The sequence below is a fragment of the Lissotriton helveticus genome, chromosome 1_1, assembly GCF_964261635.1.
Source record: "Lissotriton helveticus chromosome 1_1, aLisHel1.1, whole genome shotgun sequence".
NCBI lineage: Eukaryota > Metazoa > Chordata > Amphibia > Caudata > Salamandridae > Lissotriton > Lissotriton helveticus.
Window position 1 is genome coordinate 1,833,445,688 of NC_136057.1, and position 23,200 is coordinate 1,833,468,887.

General features: G+C 47.8%; 1 protein-coding gene across 1 annotated transcript in view; it reads right to left on the reverse strand.

The window, feature by feature from the left end:
• The window catches only part of ADAT3 (adenosine deaminase tRNA specific 3), a 41,279-nt gene extending 20,337 nt beyond the window's left edge, over positions 1 to 20,942 (reverse strand). Inside the window, exon 1 of the mRNA XM_078641176.1 lies at positions 20,744 to 20,942. The gene's annotated coding sequence lies outside the window, so the exon portion shown is untranslated. The remainder of the gene's footprint in view (positions 1 to 20,743) is intronic.
• Between the last annotated feature and the right edge of the window lie 2,258 nt (positions 20,943 to 23,200).

Consider the following 23,200-nt stretch of genomic DNA (forward strand, 5'->3'; position numbering starts at 1 on the left):
ACAGATTTTTTCTGTGTTTCATAATGCATTTTAGAAAATTGAGGACAGCATAACAAACATCTTCAGATTCTAACGTTAGCAATCGAAAGAATGCTGGTCGGCATTGTCTAAGGCCCCAACGTCTAAATGTGGGGAGTAACCATATTTTTCTGTGTGGATGGTAAAACTTACAGAACATGATCACATGTATATTAGTCTGGGGAGATTTCCCATCGCAGGGACAAGGGGGCAAACTTAGATCCCAGCCTTTATTCAGAGGGAAGGCGACCAATCTAAAAAATGTATCCAGTCTAAGTCTGGTCATCAGCATTCTCTCGTATGTTTTAATCTGCAAGGTTAGATACGGTTGAATACCACAGGTTGTCTGCACCAAGTTCGCATGGATAACTGATGGTTTTGGTGCCTCAGATGTCAGTCTCAATATTTCTAAGTGATGAAGGGCTTGTTGTTTCAGGCCCTTCTTCGACATGCCAGTTACAGACTCTGGTTGCAGGTAGTAATTCTCAAGGCCGAGGTCTTTAAGGAAATTTCTAATATAGCTGAGCCACTTTACCTTTGAGGACTGATCAAGCGACATTGTGTCAGCGACAATTGACTGAGTTAGCGCATTTTTATCAGATGACCAAATGCGCCGCCACAACATCAATGGTTGAATTTTGATTAAGTCCTCTAAGTAGGGAATTCCCAATTCCATATGGGAGGCATAGGTCGACGTGCCTTTTGGTGTGGTTAGAAGAAATCTTAAAAAGGTGTTTTCTATTACCTGAAGGGCTCTAATGTCCATATGACCCCACACTCCTGCTCCGTAAAGAGCAATGGCCTGGCACTTGGCGTTATAAATTTTCAGTAACTCCACTGGAGCCCTCCTCCCCAACCTCTGTGAAAAACTCTTTAGGGCCGCTATCGATCTTTTGAACAAATGGCATCTTGTCTCCACTGCTGGTTTCCATGTCAACCTATCATCTATCATGATCCCAAGGTATGGATATTGGGAGGTGGTCTTGAGTTTCTGATTGTCGAGATATATCTCTTTTACGCCTTTTTTCACGCCCCCAGAAATCATGACAAACGTTTTTTTACGTTCACTTTTAGGCCCAGATGACTCATAAAGGTTGTGTATCTATTCAGGGAGCTCGCGCGAGGATGACTGCATCGTCCGCGTAGAGCAGGGCTGGAATCAAGCGCTGCTCTACACGTGGGAGGTCCTGGGCCCCCTCAGCATGCCCTCCTCTAAGCCGTTGGTATAGAGTGAGAAGAGGAAGGGGGCCAGGACGCAACCCTGCCTGACCCCACGCTCCACTCCAAACGATGCCGTCAGCTCGCCCTTCCTCCCAAAGCGAACTCTTGCAGAGGCTCCAGAGTAGAACTCTCTCAGGAAGTCCAATAGGGGGGGATCCACTTCCATTTGGCTTAGAACTGTCCACAGTTTTGAATGCGAAACGCAATCAAACGCAGCGGACAGATCCACATAGACCATATACACCTTATTCTTCTTTGCCTGCATGTATTTACCCATTATCAGGCTAAGGTTGAGGGCCTGCTCTACCGTCCCAAAGCCTTCTCGAAAACCAAACTGGAGATCGGATATAATGCCTCTTTCCTCGCCCCACTGCTGAAGTCTCTCTAGGATGACTCTCCCCACCACTTTGCCAAGCGAGTCCAACAGTGAGATGGGGCGATAGCACTTCACATCCTGGCGGTCCCCTTTCTTAAAGATGGGGACCATGATAGACTTAGTCCAAGAGTCTAGCACTCCCTCACTGGCCGCGGCCGTGCACACTCTTGTGAGAATGGGCGCCCAAAGGTCCAAGTTGGATTTAAAGAGGTCCACTGGGACGCCATCAGGGGCTGGGGCTTTCCCAGTCTTGCTTTTTTCCAAGGCCAGTAATATATCAGGGATGTCGAAAGATAACAGAATTGGGTATTTTACCTTTGTAAGGGAATTCGTTATCCCATCTGTGCTCACTTCGGCTTTAAAGATCTTTCTGAAGTGGGCCACCCAAGTATCCTCATCTATGGCCACCTCAATCCTAGGAGAGTTATTATCTGTGAGATAGGGGGCTCTAACCGTTCGCCAAAAGGCCTCATTTTTTTTTGGAGAGTGCGCTCTTGTGTAGATCTTCCCAGAGTTTCTCTTTCAGTTCTTGGGTTCTTAGCTTGCGTTCTCGAGTATATTGGCGTCTAAGAAATTGGATCTGGCCCACATCTCTCGGTTTATTGTGTAAGGCAGATTTTAATTCCGATAGAGCTCTGGTGCAATTGTGGTTAAACCACCCTTTCTCGGTGCCGTGTTTGGTTGAAGGTTTAGCCGTGAGCAGTCCCTTGGTTATCTCTAGGATTTCTGTAAAGTTGTTCAGAACCTCTTTGTTGGTGGCCGAAAGGTCCAAACATTTAATTATATTTGGGTACGCCCGGTCCACCAATTTTTTTATGATTCCGTTGGGGTTAATTTTTTCCCATTTTATTGAGTAGCCATTCTTTTTCCCCAGTTCTAACCTGTTTTGGGCGAGAGTGTTAGCTATTTCGGTGTTTTGGGGTTTATGCTCAGTTAGGTGGAGGTCCAATTTCAGCGCAGAATGATCGCTCAATGGGGTGGGAATAACCTGAAAGGCTTTAGCTATCGGTAGCAGTCCCGGGGACAGGAAAATGTAGTCAACTGTCGTTTGGTGACCTCTGCCCACGTAGGTCGGGTGGAAGAGGTTTTTTCCCAGATTTGGGCAGTTAGCAATAACCAGATCCAAATCGGATAACTAGTTGTTCATTGTATTCCCCGATTTGTTATGGATAAAATGGGCTAATGGAGCCTCGTGTTCATCCACAAATCCACAGCGTTGGGAATTAGCTACAGGGCATGAGTGGAGGTTGAAATCCCCTCCCCATAGGAGGTGAATCGTTCCGGGGCAGTCCTTCAACTGATAGAGACATCTTATTCTCACCTGAATGTTGCTGACAAGGGTCAGAAATTCGTCCTCCTCTAGATTATTATAAAAATTTACTAGGAGGATAGTGTCCTTGTTTGCGAGAGACAGGGAGAGGATCTGGCAATTAGGGTCAGTGAAGATATTGGACACTTTTAGATGGTTAAGTGTGTTTGCAATATACGTTATTAACCCTCCCTTGGGCCTACCTATTGTGCTGCGGGTGGCTGGGGAGAAATAAGTTTTGTAGCCCAGGAGATGTAGCTCTATTGTGGACCAAGTCTCTTGAAGGCAAATTATTTCCCCTTGTTCTAGAAAGTTCGAAGCCGTCCCATCCTCGATCTTTGGGCGTAGACCCGCCACGTTCCAAAAAAGGAGGGGTATGGGAGATGGGTCGTTTTTTACATTTACTGACTCTGTATTCGGCATGGTATTTTTTGTTATGGGCGGGGAGTGTGATAGATTGGGATCAATGTGGTCCACGTCCGTTGATGGTCAATCAACCATTTCTACTACGCTGAATCTATTGGTCAGCGGGATGTTATGCCAAGGGTCCCACCGGGGCGGTTCTCTGTGGACCGTCCTCTGCGGATGTGATCCCCATTGTTCCCAATTTCCTCCCTGGAGACGTGGTCCTGCTAGCTGCCAGGGATTGTCATACTCACGATGACGGGGGGCCCCATATTGTCTAGGATCGTAGAATGCGGCCTGACGAGGGGGTGGTTCTACCCAGGGGAAAGCGAGGTCCTCAAAAAAGTTGTTACTATTAGGTTGTCTTGCAGGGTAAAAAAAGGACAGTGGTTTGATGCCAATTCCCCCATTTACGTTTGTTTGATCCCAGGAGCAGATGTACTCTGCTACCCGGGGATCTTCGAAGGTAATGACAATGCAGTCCCCTGGAAACAATTTTCTGCCTTTACCCACCCATGGGGTCCTACGTACCGAAGAGATCCTTCCATGCCAATTTGGTGGCATGGGACGATTTGTCTGTAACCAATGTTGTACCTTGTTTTTCAGAGACCAAGGAGGTTCTACGTTATGGGGGACTAGCTCAGGGACACCAGTCATGATCGCTACGTATGGTGAGGCCTCTGGGGGCAGATCTGCAGGAATTCTAGCCTCTACGGGACATCTGGGAACGTTTCTTTTAGTTGGTTGAGGGAAAAAATTGGGTGCCGGCGTTTTAGATGCTGCTTTGTTTTTTGCCCCTGGCTGCAATAAGGAAGTTAGTGGCAAGGCGTTACCCTGGGTCAATGTGGTTACTACATTGTTAGTTGGATTTGGTGTGCTCGTGGTAGACATTACTAGGGATGTTGGAGTAGGGGTCGGTGCTGTGGGTGTAATGACCTGTGGTGCGTTCTTTTGGGGGATGGCGAGTTTCGAAATGGCGCCTAGAGGTGTCGGGGGGGGGGGCTGCTTGGGTGGGTTAGTTCCCCCTCTTAACTGGGGGACGACCGATTGATTATTATGTGAGAAATTGATTAGTTTGGACATCTGACTCTCTAACTTTGCTAACTTTTGTTCTACTGGTTGTAAGAATAACTTAAGGAGGTCGGCAATCTTATTTAAAAGGGCTGTGTTGTCGCAGTCTGTCGATCCCCTATCAGTAGATAAAAGAATTGGTGAGTCTATAGTCAGAGGGGCGGAGGATTGCTGGTCGTCCTGATGTATCAAAGCAATAATGGTGTGTTGATCTGATCTTGGGGGAGGGGGCTGAGGGGTACTGAGGGGATGTTCCGTCGTGAGGGGAGGGATTTTCTGGTCGATCTTCCTTTTGCTAATTGCACCTTCTCTCCGTCCCCTAGCTTGAATTCTCTCCAAAGATGACATTTGTATGGGGGTTTGGGGAAGTAACTCAGGAGTTTTTTCTAGATCGGAGCTCAGTAGTGAACCTGCGAGCTCAGATACTGACAGGTCTACGTTGTTAGGCAAACTACGTCTCCCCTCACCAAGCACCCTCGATCCTTCTTTATTGCTGCCCGGAGCAGGAGTTCTAGCTTCTGCCAGGTTGCCCAGAGAGGATCTTTTGGCAAATTCTAAATCTAAAGAAACCCTTTTCTCTATTAACGAAATGCTTTGGTCAATAAAGTGTTGGCTTTGGTAATAAAATCATCCATTGGGCCTAACAATTTACCCACACTCCCTGTGGCCATTGTCTTCTTTCCTCTGGTCACCACCATAATATATGGGAGGGGACAAACTGACAGGGCGTTAAAATTGCAGAATAAATAATACATTTAAAAAGAACTTGTAAAAGGGAGTGGCCCAGTCCAGTCTCTCCAGTCCTCGAACGGCCTCAAACAGCCCGCTCTTTGCCCGGTCTTCGCCCCGCGCTTTGCTCCGCGCGCGAGTCCCGCGAGCGCGGGGATTGATGGGTAAGATGTAGGAGTTGGGGGCGGGGAAGAGACACCAGGTGCGCTGGATGGTGCTGCGCAAAGCCCCCTGGGTCTCGCAGTCCCTGCCCCGTCAGCTCCGTCGATTTCCGCCTCAAGGTCCTCGCAACTGAGGCTCCAGATAGGGCAGGTTGTGGAAGGCTAAAAAAGGGTTTCCAAGCACGAGTGAGTAGCACAAGTCCCCGGCTGCGAGCGGCTCCCGCGGAGCGGGGGCCGCGAGCCGTTAAGTGCCACAGGGAAGTTGGGGGCGGGGAAGAGACACCAGGTGCGCTGGATGGTGCTGCGCAAAGCCCCCTGGGTCTCCCAGTCCCTGCCCCATCAGCTCCGTCGATTTCCGCCTCAAGGTCCTCGCAACTGAGGCTCCAGATAGGGCAGGTTGTGGAAGGCTAAAAAAGGGTTTCCAAGCACGAGTGAGTAGCACAAGTCCCCGGCTGCGAGCGGCACGATTCGGTGTTACATTTGCGCCTTAATTCGGTCCTCCTCCCCTTCTGCCCCCAGTGGACTTCTGCTAAATATCAAACAACAAAGGAGCCTCTTGGAAGGCCGAGGATGTCTGGTACTGCCGGTCATGTACATTTTTGTTTTTTTAACTTTTTTTTACACGGAGGGCAAAATGAAGAGCCTGACAGGGACCCGTCTCAGCACCTGGTTTATAGAACACAGGACCCAGCCCACTAATGCCCTGCTCATCTGCAGTGCGATGTATTTTGGGAAACGGCGGTGCCACGACAAGACTTGCGGTGCGAATGAATAGCACAGACGCCGTGCGGTACCGGTCGTGTACAACTAGCGTAGTCCGCCTTCTTCTCCCCGCTGCAGGTAGTATTTTACGAGTGCAGCCCTTAATTGCCGATCATGTCAGGCCGGCCCTCCTGCACCCACAGCTAGATACCATTCGCGCGCTCTCAACGAGCTGCTACCACGGTAGTATCTCTATTCTCCGACGCACTCTAGTCACTGTTGCGTTTTGGGCCCAGGGCCCACATACTAACAGAGTTATGACCAGGGCTTTAGGTGGCCCGGGTCTCAAGGGGTCTGAGCACCAGCAGTTTTTGTTAAAGGGGGTCTCGAAACGGGCATGCAGATCCCTATCATACCAAAATATAGATTTTTACATGTAAAAAAAACTTTAAAGTTACAAAATGATCACAATAGTTTGACACGATGTTTTAATGTTAGAATCTTGCTCGGATTCCCGCCAACATGTGTTTCGTCCTTTGGAAAAGGACTCACGCAGCCGTGGGGAGTGGGAGTACCTGCAGGGCAGTGCCGTGGGGAGGGGCAGGGTGGGGGTTAGTGATGTATGGATTACGGAGCGTCCCAGGTAATTAAACATTTAAATAAATACAACGAATTTCGTTGAGTGCACTGCATCACCAAACGGGAGGCAGTGCGCGCAGCAAAATTTGTTTTTATTTATTTAAATGTTTACTTAACTGTAAAACTCTGTAATCCATACATTACTACCCTCCCCACGTCACCGCCCTGCAGGTACTCCCATTGCCGGCCGTGGCTGGACCCACGACTTCTTCAGGGCTGGGAAAAGTGTACAGAAAACATAATGTAATCCCACAATTTCTCGGACATTATTACTGTAATATAACAGTAGCATATTCCATGCTTTAACAATCTAAACATGCGATAAATAATCACATATCCCACCACCACCACGTAGATGTAGTCAATAGGGAAGGGTGAGGGACAGGAATAGGCCAGAGCCTGAAAAACTGAGCTCCAAAAATTAAAGGAAATGGTTGAAAATATAAGCAACAAATCAAGAAAGTCACAAATAAAACCATAGTGCTGGTGGTAAAATGTGTGGGAGGGGGTAAGCACATCGTTATATAAGTGAGATCACACTTTTCCCTTACGCATACGCCCTTATTGTTTGTCTCGACTGAACATGTAACTATGTAGCTATGCTCTAATAACTGTATAACCTTTGTAACGATGTAACCTGCAACTATGGTCTGATACGCATGTAAAGCCCTCTGATACCTCCGGATCTAGCCAGCGCTATATAAAACCTTTCAAATAAATAAAATAAATGACACCCAGCTGTGTCCTCTAGCCAAATACAAACCGAGCAGGGAAGCTCAGGCCTACCTTGTGAAATTCAACTTCTCTTGGATTGCCTAAAGAGGGTAGCAAGGTGTAACCATGTTAGAAATGGGATCCCTGGCTGGCGGAGGATTGCACCAAGGCCAGACAGAAATCACCATTTCCAGTTAGGGTAGGGAAGTCACCCGCCAAGACAACCCCTGCTCACCCCCTTGGTAGCTTGGCACGAGCAGTCAGGCCTATCTCGGAGGTCATGTGTAAAGCATTTGCGCACGCACCCCCAGCAACAACCTTCCGGGCCTCCCACAAAAGGAACTCCACACAAGATATATATGAAAAATAGACTTTGTATTGAAAGACATACTGAGGGATAAATACACAATTTACAAGGTGCCAGGGGCACGGGCAGGGTTTACAAGGGAGTATATACAGGACAGGGTCTGGGAACCACTGTAAGGACTGTGCACATGATGGAACTGGCATTTAGGACACATAACATCTGGGAGCTTCCTCGAACTAGTACTAGAACACATAACCACCAGGAGCTAGCATTAGAACACATGACAACCTGGAACTCAATAGAACTAGCAGTAGAACTCACTCTAACCAGAAGCCACATACCTGAGACCTAGGATATTTAGGAGGGAAGGAATGGCAAGGCACCTAACACATCACGATCACTTTTAGAGGGGCAACAGAGAATACTCTCAGGGTACACATAAACATTCACCAATAATTTCCAACAGGCCAACTGGCCGTTCTGGGGCTAGGACCCCCCAATGTCTCAATGTCAGGACAGGCTGCAGGTAGCCACGAAGAAACCTACACGTGGCAGCTGCCCACGAAGTGCTGGGCAGCTGTATCTGAAGAGGGCAACACGTTGGAGCCTCGCAGGCTCGGAGCAAAGGGGCAGGGGGGGGAGCCTCGACGGCTCAGGAGGAATGAGCGCCATGAAGGAGCCTCTAGGGGCTCGAGAACAACTAGGCCATCTGGGAGCCTCTCGGGGCTCGAGGCCAAAGGTGGAGCCTCTCGGGGCTCTGGGGTCAAGGTATGGCAGGCGGGGTCCCACTCGGGGGACCCGGCATCACTGGTGGCCCCACGGGCCATGACGGAGCCTCTCGGGGCTCAGGGTTGAAGTTGTAGGCAGGCGGGTCCCCCTCGGGGGACCCGGCATCACTGGGGGCCCCACAGGCCTCGGGGCACAACCGGGGATTCACTCGAGGGGAGGGGCGAGCACCGGCAATGTGCCCGACGCCCCTCCTCTCCCTCACGCACTGCAGCACTCACCGGACTGGGGGCGCCGGTCTCTGTTGCTGCGCTGGCTTCCTTTCGCTCCCCGGGGCTCTCCCTCACTCTCGGGAGCCCCGGGGGGAGTCGGCAGTTTCTCGGGGGCAAGGCAGGAGCGCGGAGTAGGCTCCCGCCGCTCCTGCTTCGACGAGTTCCATCGGCCGGCCTCTCCCTTCTCCTCGGGCCGGCAGCCAATCACGGCGCGGCCTGGGGAATGACGTGACGGGGGAATCCCGGGCCGGCAACCAATACCAGCGCGGCCCGGGGATGACGTCACGAGGGTCCCGGGCGGCGGCGGTGAACTGGGGTGAATAACGAGGGATCGGCTCCCTCGAAGAATGACATAACGGCAGGCAATAAAGCGAGGTAGGCACTCGCTGAGACTCAGGAATCTTCCTGAGCATGGGGTAAATGCCGGGTGGGCACCGGCTCGTTGAATAAAGCGCTCCCAGCGCTCGCCAAAGGAATGTAGCGCTCCCAAGCGCTAGAGGGCCAGGACCAGCGCTTCCCAGCGCTAGATCAGGAATACAGCGCTCCCCAAGCGCTAGGGGTCAAAGAAAAGCGCTCCCAAGCACTAGGAGAAAATAGCAAAGTCCTTCAGGGGTCCAGGGCCTCAGTTGGAGTACAGCAGTTCCTAGAAGAGAAAGTCCACAGGAGTCCAGGAGCAGGGCAGGGCCCAGGGAGGCAAGCCAACCCTGGGCCCAGGCAGCAGCAGCCCCTGGTAGATTCAAGTTGGAAACAAGAACCTTTTAGAAGAGGTCACAGCCTCTTTTTATACATGCAATTCCTTTGTCTAAAGGTGCTGGGTGGGGGAGAAACCAGTCGCAGCTGGTTTTGCGAGTATCTTGTTTTCCCCAACCACCCCTTTCATTCACCAGGCAGGACAGGTCATCAGACGCACCCCAGGGGGGCGGAGCCAGCATTGTGGGGGAAAGCCCAGCCCCATACAGGATACAGGCACAGCCCCTCCCTCACATCAGCATGCTAATCTCTCCACTCACCACCGGGGCAGACCCACACAGACTCCTGGAGCCAGGCTCCCCAGCCGGCTTCAGCCAATCACGCGCCAGCACACCTACTGCACACACACACCAATGTCTAGAAGTGGCACTTCCCTTCTAGACACACACATGCCGCATACATCATTTTGTAGCATTCAATCACACGAGTCCATACATACCAGACTCGAGCCTGTACCCCTCACGCACCAGGAACTATCAGGGACACACACATTCCCCATGCATTCCTATGGGAGGCAGGCTTCTCTCATCTACACGCACTCAGAGTGGAAATCACCATCCCCAGGTCACATTTAACAAGCAAAACTTCAGGGGTGGACCTGCCATAAGGGCCCGGTCCAACAAACCATTTTTAATAGCTGATAATTATCCCAAAACTGATATTGTTCATTAACCAGGAGGCAATGAACATACCTTCTGGCTGGTTATAATTTCGTCCCAGCCTAAGATCGGCTGGGTGAGAAAACGTAATCTTGAACGTCGATCTTCTGCAATACACAATATTCTGTGAAAAAATGATGGGTACTTTGTTAGCCTATAAGGGTTAAATTAGCCCTTGCATCATACATGTTAGGTATCAATTGTGCTTTATATGCGATATGTGCTCATATCCGGTGACACACAGCAACTTCTGGCTTGGGGGTATGTGACTCTAATCTCGTGCTTTCTGGTGATTAAGCTAAAGAGGGCTTCACCTTCCCAATTAGTACCGTGTGCGGGGATATAAAAAACTGAAATTAAGCTTACCCCAAAGTACACGCACGATATTTGTGCGTGCTCAAATAATCTTTTATTTCCTTTATTTCCAAATGGCACGATTCGGTATCCGTGCTACGACATGGACTGTATTAATGTCCATACTTGGATGCCTAAGTGGCAAATTGAAAAAACAAACGGACACTGTTGTTAGTATCCGAAGGTAGGATACGTCCTTAAAAAGAAGCGCGTAAAAAGAGCTATCTCTACACTAATGCCATTCCTTACCTGTGTTCGGCTTCACCTGAGTTCCTCACTCGTTAACTTCGTATGGCCGAGAGTGCAAAGCCGGATGCCAGAAGCACCGTAAAAGAGTGCAATCAGTTCAAGAGCTAGACCGTTACACCCGATTTGCCGGTATAGTAAACTCCTCCATATTGCATGAGTGTAAATGGCCATCCGGGGTAATGATACCCGGAAATATATTAATGTTAGTATGAAGCCCCATATATTAAGTGGAGCCTTATTAGAAATTTGAAGAGAAAGTAACTCGATTCAATAATTATTAATAGTCCACATTAAGCATATTTTGGGCCGTGTCCACGACCATCAATCTCCATATTATCTAAACAAATCCGATTCCATTTTTTTCGATTTAATTATGTGCTGTCCGAAAGTGTAATATTACACGATGTCCTAATTAATGTGCGTGCATAGTTTTAAGGACGTGAGTGAGGCGAAAAGGAATAGGTATTTCAGTGTGCCATTAATGATATGGTTTCGTATATTGCGACCAACAGGAAAGAGCATGTAGCGGAGGTAAAGATTAATGATAGGAGAATAGTGTAGACAATGGAGGTACGTTTATAACATTATTATTGCAATTTATCATGACGTACTAGAATAATGTCCCATGACATTAATTATTTGTAAAATATCCATATTGAGTTATATCTAACATTAAGATCAGATGGTCTGTCTGTACATGTAATGCAAATCCCGTAATTAACAAAGTAATAACCATAGTACAGCGTGTAATAACCAGGTTAGATCAATACACATACTGTTGACTCAACAACCAAGGAAAGTAGGTTATATTCCCCGTATTATATTTGCATAGTGCATTCCTGTACTGTCTTGCAGGCATTGCCTTTCTCTTACATTGCTTTTCAATAGGACACAACATGAATTGCAGAGTGATCCCCTTTAGTGCTTTAAATGGTAGTAGCGACAGTGCAGTATTCAAATTTCAGTCACATTTCCTTAAATGATAATTAGGATAATAGTAAGCTGACATCACAGTATCTCGTATTCCTAATTATTCACCCAGGAAGTAGTGTAATTCATGATCGGAGTTCATCCCATGTTCCACCGCCTGCATTTTCATAATCCATAGGGCCTCTCTACGCCTCAAGTATAATTCATGGTTGCCACCCCTTGGGTCGCTCATAGTCCGAACGATTCCACAGAATTGGATCGATTTGTCGGCACCATGGGCAATGCAGTAATTTACATGGGACGCAGTTACATATCTGGTATCGTTATGTCTTATTGCCCTCAGGTGTTCATAAATCCTTTCTTTTAATGTTCTGATTGTGCTGCCTATGTAGAAACTGCCACATTTGCATTTGATCATATAGATCACAAAGCGGCTATTGCAGTTAATCATCTGTCTGATCTTAAACTCATTTTCCATGTGACTATGGAATGACTTAGTGTTAGTCATAGCCAGAGGACATATCTTGCAACCTCCGAATCTGTAAAAGCCAACACATCTCTGTGTCAGCCAATCTGGTGTTCTTTCTATTTGTTTAGGGTAGCTGGGACTGATCCAGGACTTGATATTTCTACCGCGCATGTAGGTTATCAGTGGATATTTAGTGATATATTTACTCAGTGTTTTGTCATTGCTCAGTATCCTCCAATGTTTTTTCATGCTATTTCTTAATCTAACTGCTGCATCATTGTAGTCAGTGATCAGTCTAACCTGTGCAATGTCTTGGCGTTTGTCATGTCTGTCTTTTAGCGTGTCGCTCCTCACCATAGTGGTGATTTTGCGTTCAGCTTCTTTGATAGTGTGTGTGCTATACCCTGCAGCTTTAAATCTCAATTTCATATTGTTCTTACAATCAATGAAATCACTGTCTTTGCTGCAATTCCTTCTTGCCCGGGTTAATTCACCAAAGGGGATAGATTCAATTTGATGTCTCGGATGGGAGCTACCAGCATGCAATACTGCATTGCATGATGTGGGTTTGCGGTACAGTTTACTCTGTATTCGACCATTTTCAATAAAGAGTGTCAAATCTAGAAACTCAATCTGAGCAGTACTAATAGTATAGGTTAGATGGATTCCCATATTATTGGAGTTGAGATATTCACAAAAACGGGTTAGGTTGATCAGGTCTCCTGCCCAGATCATAAAGCAGTCGTCGATATAATGTCCCCAATAGATAATGGACTCATTCAATGGCGTGCCTCCTGGGCCCCAGATCCACTCCTCCTCCAAGCCACCCATGAGCAGGTTGGCGTAAGAAGGAGGGGAACATGGAGACCATAGCCACGCCCTGTTTCTGTCTGTACCATCTTGAGTCAAAGAGGAATACATTGTTTCCTAATATCAATTCCATCATTTTAATGATCATCTCTGTGTGGCCCACTGTGTTGCCGGTCTCTTGTTAAGGAATTTCCTAGCTGCCTTTATACCCAGATCTGTCCTGATATTAGTATAAAGGGAGGTGACATCTAGTGTCACCAGTATCATGCCTTCCTCCCCTGGCACATCCGCTAGGATGCTAAGGATATGCTTAGTATCCCTAATATATGCTGGTAAGTGTCACCAGTATCATGCCCTCCTCCCCTGGCACATCCGCTAGGATGCTAAGGATATGCGTAGTATCCCTAATATATGCTGGTGAGTTCCGTACCAGAGGTTGCAGAAATGTGTCCACATACTGTGAGAGTTTTTCCGTTGGGCCTCCTATACTAGAGAATATGGGTCTGCCGGGAGGTGAATGTAGGTTCTTGTCTATCTTGGGAAGTGCGTAAATATATGGGAATCTAGGCTTATCCACTTTAAGATACAAGTATTCATCCTGGTTAATCATCCCACTATTCAGCCATTCCCTTAAGTGTGTGTTGATGAGGATAGTCAATGGTCCTATAGGGTTATCGTTAAGTTTTTCATAACAAGTATAGTCTTCAAGTTGTGAGATGACTCCTTTGTTGTAGTCCTTGGTGTTCATTACCACAATGTTACCATCCTTGTCAGCCTCCTTGATGGTAACATTGGGCAGTTTGCTCAGATCTATAAGTGCCCTACGTTCATTCACAGTCAGGTTGTCAGCAGACCCTGTTCTATGTCTTTTCTCATGTTGTAGGTGATTATACATATCCTCAGTGACTAGTTTGTGAAACATATCCACACGGTTACCACATGGTAATGTCGGTGTCCACCTAGATTTATTTTTTACCCACTAGATATAGCGGTATCTGGTTCGATATCATATTCCCAAAGCAATGCATCTATTGTCATATGGTCTCTATCATCGTCAGCAATAGAAAACAATAATTCAGTATCTCTTATGTACTGTATTGTGACAACATTATGAGGCACAATACTAACAAAGGGGATTGATTCAATTAAGGACTGGACAGAGGCTGGAATCAAAGTACATATGTGCAACAGCTAGATACCTTTGACACCATCAATTAGACTAGCAACTCATTGCCCATACGATTTTTTAATTACCGTTGGGATATATGCATTTATATTTTTTCTTTTTTCTTATTCAATTAGCAAAACAACCGTACCCATCATTGGGCATATTCGACCCAATTATTCTCTATATGTAGAGTTAAACAAAGCAATGTGTTCAGTGATTATGTACAGTGAGAAAAGCTTAAACATATAGTGCTTTATACATTCAAAACAGGTGCATCAAACAAAGAAAATCAAAGAAAAATTCTTCAAAGGTACATATATAGAGATGAACTTTGCGTTCAAAAATAGTCCTATTAAATTCTAGGCAAGGGCAAGGGCAGATTGCTACTTTGTACTGTCCTCAAGGTATTAGTGCTCTTTCTCGCCAGGGGGGAGGTCAGGGAAGTTTCTCAGAACACAAGAGAAGGACAGACCCTAAGTTTGATGCTGGTTTAGTCCAGTTTGGGATCTACTTTATGCTCGGTTCGTCCAAGGACCTCTCTCAGAATGGGCCAACGCGTTTCGACCTTCTAAATGGCACTTCTTTTTATGAAGGTCTTCATCAGGGAAGGTGGATGTTCAAAACAGGACTTGTGTACCTATATAGATTTAAAAAACAACAGATATTGGCATCAATATCAGTTATTAGGGAAGTGTTTATGGAGAAACTAATCTCCGATGTCCGGGAATTTAGCAAATACCGCGATGCTTTGTATGTTGCCACATGGAATCCAAATTATGGAGTCCTGTACTCTTGACTGTGGTGTGAGCTGCAGGAGGGGGAAAAAAGGAGAACAGGGCAAACGTGTTAGTTGTCAGGTTGTTGTATCTCGTGAACTAACTGTTTTATCAAGATTGCTCGTGGAGCATGCGGGGGACGTGGTGTTTCTAGGAGGGAATCTGAACCATGCCCGGGATGAATGGGGCATCATGCAGCTGAATTCAAAATTTGCAAACATACGTGACAAGAATTTTCAATTCTATTAAGGACAAGGAGGCGAGGATTATGCTTTCTCATTTCTTTAATGAAATGCTCAGCAGCCAATAAAAATACCAAAAACTACATTTCCCATGAACATTAGGGAATGACCATAGAGACTACAGTATAAAGGGTCCCAACATTAGTCCTTCTTCCTCTTTCTTTGTTGTGGAAACAGTTCAAGGTCAAAATACAATCCAATGTAGAATAATAACAACAACTCCAAACACGCCGCAGAAAACCAAAGGATCTGGAAGCAGGCAGTAGAAGAACTCTGGGTCCGTGAACCAGGAGAATGATGAACCGCAGGAGGAAGTCGGCAAACTCTACTTCGGATCTGAACCTGAAAGAGATATAGAGCCGTAACATCCAAATAATGCAAGAGAATCAAAAGTAATCCAGGGGGGGAAAGAACAAGGAATAATAGATTGACAATCACATCAAAATAGATTGCAGAAAAGAACAATGCAAATCAAATACAATGGGTGGGATAATCCTCGCCTCCTTGTCCTTAATAGAATTGAAAATTCTTGTCACGTACGTTTGCAAATTTTGAATTCTATGTCAGGACAGGAGGCTCCGATTATGCTTGTTTAAAGCTGTTCCACCACCACAGAAGCAACACTATCAATCGGCTTGTAATAAAATGTTTTGAAAACTGAATCAGAAGACCAATCTGCGGCCTTCATAATGTCAAAAAGAGTAACACCCATGGAAAAGGCCTTAGAAGCCATTGCTCCACGGGCAGAATGTGCACCAAACACAGATACATCAATGCCCGCTTCGGACATAAGCCAATGCACCCAGCGCGCCAGAGTAGCAGGAGTGACAGGGCGAAATGGTTTCTGTAAGGCAATTAACAATTGACCCTGCATGTCTGAATGCAAAGAAGCAGTACTCACCTCATAATCCTTCAGACATTGCACAACACAAAGGTTGGGATGTGCAGGAAAAGACGGATAAGTAATGAGAGTAGTATTACACTTAGTCCGTCTGGAAATTTGAAAAGAAACACCGTCAGGTGTGAAACTGCGACCCGCAAGATCCAAAGCGCGGACATCCGATACACGTTTACAAGATAGAAGACACAACAACATGGTCAACTTAGCGGACAATTGTTTACGGGACAAAAACGAATTGGAAGTCCAGGCCTTCAAGAACCGCAGGACAATGGAGACGTCCCATCAAGAGACATACTTAGAAGTGGGAGGCTTCGAGAGACGAATACCTTTAAGCAATTTGGAAATGAAGGGGTGTTCCCCAGCCGGCTTGCCATCAATTTGGACGTGGCCAGCTGAAATAGCGGAACGAAAATTATTGACCGTCCTATAAGCCAGACCCGAAGAAGCCAGAGACGCCAAAAAATTAATGATCAAACAAACATCCGCTGAAACGGGATCAACTTCCCGTTGAACACACCAATCACACCACTGCTTCCAAGCACCTTTGTATCGTTTGTGAGTATTGGGAGACCATGCCTCACTAATGAATTTGGAAGCGTCGCTAGAAATGCCCGGGATTGTCCAGCGATCCCCGAGATTCGCCACACCAGCAACTGGAGAGAGCCTGACAGAATCAGGGGATGCGGATCTTCGAGAGGATCCAGCAAAAGATTCCACTTCTGGGGAAGAAGGAGAGGTGGTTCGCAACACATTTCCAGGAGAACCGGGAACCACGCTTGAGCCCTCCAGAGCGGAGCAATCAGAATCAGATCCGCTCGAAATCTTTTGGCGTAAGCCAGAACTCTGGGAAGCATCATGAACGGGGGAAACGCATAGCACAGAGTCGACGGCCAATGCTGAAGAAAAGCATCCGTGGCTAGTGCTAGCGGATCCGGTCTCCAACTGTAAAACATTGGAAGTTGAGTGTTGAGGCGAGAGGCAAACAGGTCTATGCGACACTGACCCCAACGCCGAACAATGGAACGGAACACTCGAGGATGAAGCCTCCAGTCGCTGAAATCCCGAAGATGTCTGGAGTGCCAATCCGCAACTTGATTGTTGCGACCTGGAAGATTCTCCGCAATAACAGTGATCCTCTGCTGCAGACAAAAATGCCAAAAATCCTTGGCTATTTCCGCCAACACCTTGGACCGAGTCCCGCCCAGCTTGTTGACATATCGGACTGCGGACACGTTGTCCATCCGGAGAAGAATGCAGCAACTGGTTTGACGCGGAGAGAAACACTTGATCGCAAATGAACCCGCTAGGAGTTCCAGACAATTTATGTGGAGTGACAATTCCTGAGGGTACCAACGACCTCCCGTCGAGACAGGTCCGCAACGGGCTCCCCAACCCCATTGACTGGCATCGGATTCTATCACCAGTTCCGGCGACGCACCAAATAGGGCTCGACCATTCCAGGCCTCCATGTGGTCTAGCCACCACTGCATCTCCCACTTCACGTCCTCCGACAGAGGAATCTGATCGGAGTACCCGAGACCTTTCCGGAGATGATGTATCTTCAGACGCTGCATTGCTCTGTAATGTAGGGGACCCGGAAAGATCGCCTGAATCGAAGATGCTAACAGACCGACCACACGAGCCAACGATCTCAGTGACACAGTCTGTCTGGAAATAATAGACGTCAATTCCCTCTTGATGTAACGAATTTTTTGTCTGGGCAAGAGGAGCTGGCAAGAAACAGAGTCTATCTGAAAACCCAGGAAATCTATAGACTGAGTGGGAGTCAAAACTGATTTCGAATATTGATCAGAAACCCGAGAGATTGCAAAAGATCGATGGACCACTGCAGATGAAGCAGAAGCCGGATCGGACAATCCGCCATAAGGAGAATATCGTCCAAATAAATTATCAGTCGGACACCCCGAGCTCGCAGATGTTCCACAACTGACCTCAGCAGTTTCGTGAAGCACCACGGTGCCGACGAAAGGCCGAACGGGAGAACTTGATATTCGTACCAAACTCCTCGCCATTGAAACTGGAGAAACCGACAATGAGGTTTGAAGATCGGTATCGACAGATACGCGTCTTTGAGATCCAGGCGCACCATCCAGTCCCCCTCGCGCAGGAGATCCCGCAAGAGATGGATGCCCTCCATTTTGAAGTGTCGGTAAACCACCCCACTGTTGAAGTCTTTCAGGTTGAGAACCAGACGAGATCCGCCTCCCTTCTTCTCGACCAGAAAGACTGAGCTGGCAAACCCCGTCGGATGACGGACGGTTGGAAGAATCGCCCCTTTTTGGAGAAGAACATTTATTTCCTCGGAGAGGCAAGCTCGATCTTGAAGGGAAAAACTTAAACAAGGGGGAGGACGGGTCTGACGCACAGGGTGATAGAACTTTATCTTGAAACCTTGTACTGTTTCTAGCACCCATGCATCGTTGGAGATCATGCGCCAGTTTTCGAGAAAAAACTGTATCCGACCCCCCAACATCACATCGCAAGCATGAATCAGGCTCACCTGCTGAGTTTGAATCCTGGTAGTGTCCTTGTTGTCCTCCGGATCGACCTTTACCATATTGTCCCTTCCCCATGCGGGAAGGATAGAAGTTAGCCCTGGTGGAGTATCCTGAGTCGTGTGCTCCACCACGATGAGAGGGATTACCTCGGTTGGACTGTTGAGCGGAGCCACGGCCGAACGAGCGTCCACGACCACGTCCGGCCTTGGCAAAAACCGGACGCATAGCCCGGCGCAAGGACGCTTGAGCTTTGTGAATGCCACTGAAAGTTGAAACAAACTTAGTAAGCTCTTTCAAGAAAGGCTGTCCAAATAAGAGACCTTGCGCGTCAGGACCAGACTCCGAAGTTGCCAGCTCGGACAGCTTTGGATCCAATTTCAACAGAATCGACCTGCGTCATTCAGCAGACACAGCGCAATTGGCATTACCCAATTGGCAGATTGTCCTTTGCGCCCATTCGATCAACTCGTCTGGGTCCACAAGAGCAGAGGCCTCCTTCGCCTGAAAGCCTAGATCAAGGATCTTGGTAAGAGGCCCAAGCATGTCCAACATCTTGTCCTGACAAGACCGCCACGAACGGTCAAGGCCCTTTTTCGGGTCCTTAGCATATTTCTTCAAATATGTGACCATCATAGGGTCGACCTCCGGTGTCTCAGCCAAATGGTCAGCGAGGTCGGGCCTCGGACATTCCGAGTGGAGTCGTGCACGGACCGAAGCCTCAAAAGGCTGCCGAATATGTGCCTGAATGTAGGCTGCAACAGCAGGCGAAGGCAACCATGAAGACGAATTTGGATGTAAAATGTCCGCTGGCTCAAATGTGAGCACCGAAGGACGTTCCGGAGCGTCCACAAAATGCTCCTTACGGACACGCTTTTTAGGCGGGGGAGATGCATGGTCTGGAAGACGTGGAAGAGTGAACATTGTCCGAATCAGTATCGTGAGGAACAGAAGCACTGGAAGGCGCAGCCGGCAAAGTCTTGGCCAGTCTCTGGAAGTCTGATTTATGGGGATTGACAGGTGACTTCGTGGATTTTTTAGAAGGGGGCAGCCATCCCTGTTGCTGCGCATACATTGTTAAATGACGCTTTAGAGGATTATTTGCACGTACCAGTGCTTTATTAACCGACTGTTGGACTCCCTTGTCCAATTCCTCCACCAAATGGTGTTCCATAGAGCCGTCATCCTCATCCCCATAATAGTAGTCATCATCTGCGTCATAATAGTCTGCCATTGTACACAAATGCAATATTCAGAGCCCACTAGATGACCACAATAATATGGAGTGTCAAAACACAAGTCAAGGGGGGAGTGTGAAACCCCACAGCAGGCTTATGAAAGAGCAGGCCTAAACCTGTACTCAATACCAATTCAAATGTGGAGGGAGCAAAAGCCTGCACAGTCCAAAAAACACTCTAGGCAGAGCCTATGCATAAAAGAATACAACCAATGGTCTTTTCTGAGCACCGGCGTCAACAGGGTCGAAAGTTCACAAGTTGTGGGCGTGAGCGCTCGAAAGAACGTCCCTTCACTCAACCGGCGTGTGGAGAAACCCCAAAGCCGGAAATATTGCAGCGCGCATGCGCGAACTGCCGCCTGTGAACTCCGGCTCGAGAGCGCTCGCGCTCCCCTCGCGAGCCGGCAAACCAACTCCCGCTCCACCAAAGGCAACCGGGCACCAACGGCCAGGCGCAGGGAGGCGAACACACGCTCCCAAGGGACACGCCGCAATGGACGAAGAACCTGTTTTAAATTAACCGGCAAAGACGAAATCGAAACCGGCATGCTCCAAGCATGCACAAGAACCGCGCGTCAGAAAGACAAAGCAGCGGAATACAAAGGCAAGTGCAAGTCACAACAATACCACATTAAATTCAGCAAAAGCATGAGAATAAAGGTAAAGAAACTTAACTGGCTGCGGAGCAGCAAAGAAAGAGGAAGAAGGACTAATGTTGGGACCCTTTATACTGTAGTCTCTATGGTCATTCCCTAATGTTCATGGGAAATGTAGTTTTTGGTATTTTTATTGGCTGCTGAGCATTTCATTAAAGAAATGAGAAAGCATAATTGGAGCCTCCTGTCCTGACATAGAATTGCAGGCTTGCCGTGGGGAGAGCATGGGACGGCCCGAAAATGGAGCACACCTCTTCTTTTTGTGCAGTTATCTGAGCGTTTCCAGCACCTGGTGAGCATGTTAGCATCCTTAGCAGAGGGAAACCGGTGCAGTGCGAAGCATGCAGGTGGGGTCATCTAATTTGCCAGGACATACCTTGTTTCTTTGTTGTTCTCTGCAGTCCGTTTCTTTCAGCCTGGGAGGGGCAGCATGCTCCCTCCAGTTGCCTCGGGTGGTCGTGGAACTAGCGCTGATTCTTCCAAGCGTACTGGTGGTCTCTCCTTCTTTTTCCGGTAGCTTGTGCATATTCAACCGTCCGGCTTCTGTTTCCACATTTGTTACGCTGTCGCGTCACTGCCGCTGCATGACGGTGTTTCCCTATTTGCCTGACTGTGTCTGATTGTCGGCCATTTTGGAACAGGCAAATCCCATGTACACTTGAATGGGGGTTCGATCCTCCTGTCTTGTTCTCGGGTGTGTTTAAAGACCCTCGGCACCCATTACCTTGTGAAATGTGGCAATCTGGATAGTTTTGGAGGTTGAACTTTGAGGTAGAGATCAAAACTAGGTATCATGTCTTTCTTTTCTTTTCCTCAAATGGAGTGTGTTTTCAAAGCGGTGTTTTGACGATGCAGTGTGGAGTCCATACTGGTTTTATATGAATGTGTGTGGACATCATATTATATGGCTGATTTCACTCATTTCATTTAGGCCATCATATGACTATTTTTGAACGCAAAGTTTAAAAATGTTTTATTTTTTATTTTTCTTTATTGGTATTTCAAGAACATACAATCAAGAGTCTTAGAGTCGGCACGTACATTTAGAGGGCAACGCAATCGCTTTCTAGTACTGATATAGATGTTAGAAAATAATACACTGCTTCCCATACAACTGACATGACTGACAGGCAACAACACTCATCACCCACCGGTCCTCCAGCTTCCTCTCGTTTTCATAGACCAAAAATCCGCAATTTTCAGGCAGAGCCAGGCTAAGTGCAAAAAATCTGCAGACTGCTCCCTGCATCTTTCACATCCAGGGCTCTCCCTCATTCCATATCTAAACAGCCGCTCGGGAGTGTAATAAACCCTATTTAGTAATTTAAAATGCATCAAGCGGTGTCGGCCATTCAGCAACACTCTCTTAACATTTGTGCAGCAGTAACGCCACTTATCCTCCGGGAGTTCAGTTTCCAAGTTGGTCTGCCACGCTAAGCGAGGTTTTGCGTAGTCCGCCGTCCGTTCCGCGAGTGTTATGTGATTTAAGTTTGTGATCATTTTAGACGGAGACTTAGCGTTTATAATAAAATCATATGCTAAGACTACCTGGGGTTCAGTCATGTCTTCTCCCAGCAGTTCCTTCAAGGCATGTCTGACTCTATGGAACTGAAACCGCGATAGGAGCGTCCCAGGGGCGTCCTCCAGGTCTATTTCCTCCCAGGTTCGCGCTCTACCTCCTGCGAAGAGGTCGCCCACACTATTAATGTTCAGTTTGGCCAGGGCAGACACCACTCCCCTGTCCTTACAGGGGTGGAGCCACGAACACCAGTATAACAATGCAGCTGGGGCGTATAGCAACGAGCAAGCTTGTGCATCCATAAGGTGAAACCAGGCATGTGTCACAGCATTCAGAGAGTCAATAATGCCCGTCCGTCGGTCCCTAGGACGGGACAGCAGTGCCGGCAAAGGGGTCGGGTCAGCTACGATCGATTCTATGCGCAAGTGCGGCGTATCAGTCGGCCCATGGATCCAGCCATATGCGTGTGCGCCCTGCGCAGCGCTGTAGTAGAGCTCCAAGTCTGGGGCGTTCAAACCACCGTCCTCAAACAGGCGAACAAGTATGTCCCACGCTACCCTAGGTTGCTTCCCAGCCCAAATAAGCCGCAGCACCAGAGTATGGAGCTGTCAGAAAAACGTGCCAGAGAGGACCATGGGTATATTACTGAATAAGAACAGAAAGCGAGGTAGTACGATCATTTTTAATAGTGAAATGTGACCTAGCAGCGATAATGGGAGCTTCACCCATTTGTCCACATCAACTTCCAGCTTGGAAACTGCTACCCTATAATTCTCTTGAAGGACCACCTCCGAGTCCGTATGAAGCTTAATTCCCAAGTAGCGGACCGAGTTCACGTGGATCCCCGACATCGAGCTGAATAGTACCATCTCCCGTAGCACTGTCGAAAGGTTGGTCTCCGGATGCCGCACGTATAGAAGGATATCATCCGCGTACGTAGACACTATTAGGTTATACCCAGGGAAACGAATGCCACGATGGCCATGGAATACGCGCAACGCGCAGGCTAAGGGTTCCGCAGCCAGAGCGTACAGTAGAGGCGAGAGTGGGCATCCCTGCCTGGTGTCTCTGCCAATATTGAAAGGCTCAGTCGTGAGAGAGCCTATGCGGACCCGGGCTGAGGGAGAGGTATAAAGCATGTTTAGCAGTTGAAGAAATAGTTCGCCTACTCCCATGCGGCTCAGTACAATCCTAAGGAAGGGCCACTCGACGGAATCAAAGGCCTTTTCCATATCCAGGAAAACCGCTACCGCCGGGATTTCCTGACGTGTGTGTTGAAACGCCGCAAACACAGTCCTCAAATTGTAGTTGAGG